An 897-nucleotide genomic window follows, 5' to 3' on the forward strand; every position below is an offset into this window, starting at 1 on the left:
TTTTTGATAGTAACTGTCAGCCTGGGTAGAATGCTCTGGAGTCATAGCTCTCAGCAACCTGGGCTGAAGCAGTCCTCTTGCCACAGCCTCCAGAGTAGCTGGGCTGACACACTAGGCCATGACCTTTAGTACTGAAGAACCAAACAGGTTCTATGTAGTTTTCAAAAGCAGCACCATTCAAATTCAAACTATCTTGGCTAATACCACCACAGCATTTATTTTCACATAAAAAATGAACGACACATAAATATTGCCATCTTTTTTCTTTTTTAGAGACAGTTTTACTTTATTGCCCGCAGCAGAATGCTGTAACGTCACAACTCACAGCAACCTCCAACTCCTGAGCTTAGACGATTCTCTTGCCTCAGCCTTCCAATAAGCTGGGACCACAGGCGCCTGCCACACCACCATTATTTCTTGTTGGTTTGGCCAGGGCTGGGTTCGAACCCACCACCCTCAGTATATGGGGCTGGTGCCCTACCCAGGGAGCCACAGGCACCACCCAAATACTGTAACCTTTAATTCTTAAACAGGTTTTAAGAGGCAAATTACAGAGCCATACACTAGGCATGATCAAAACCAGAAAGCTAAGCAATCTTACTGTCATGACTTTATAGACACTGACCATTTTCTTATCACAAACACCAACATCCAGCCCCACCTGGAATTGGGTACAAGGTTGTCATTGTGATGAGATTGACATAAAAATCTGAATTTGTAAGCAATTCCCATATGAAATCAGTATCTTCAGCAGACTTCTGTGTTTAGTGGGCAATTTTAAACAAAGCACGCATACCCAGCTTTTCCAGTCATGTGCCAGAGATTAATAATTCATGTGCAATTTAAAAGTTGTAACTTTGTAAATGTGACAACTTGTAAAAAGGATAAAAAACATTT

Source organism: Otolemur garnettii, unplaced genomic scaffold (genome assembly GCF_000181295.1).
Source record: "Otolemur garnettii isolate 467f Iridium unplaced genomic scaffold, OtoGar3 scaffold00184, whole genome shotgun sequence".
In the NCBI taxonomy this organism is placed as follows: domain Eukaryota; kingdom Metazoa; phylum Chordata; class Mammalia; order Primates; family Galagidae; genus Otolemur; species Otolemur garnettii.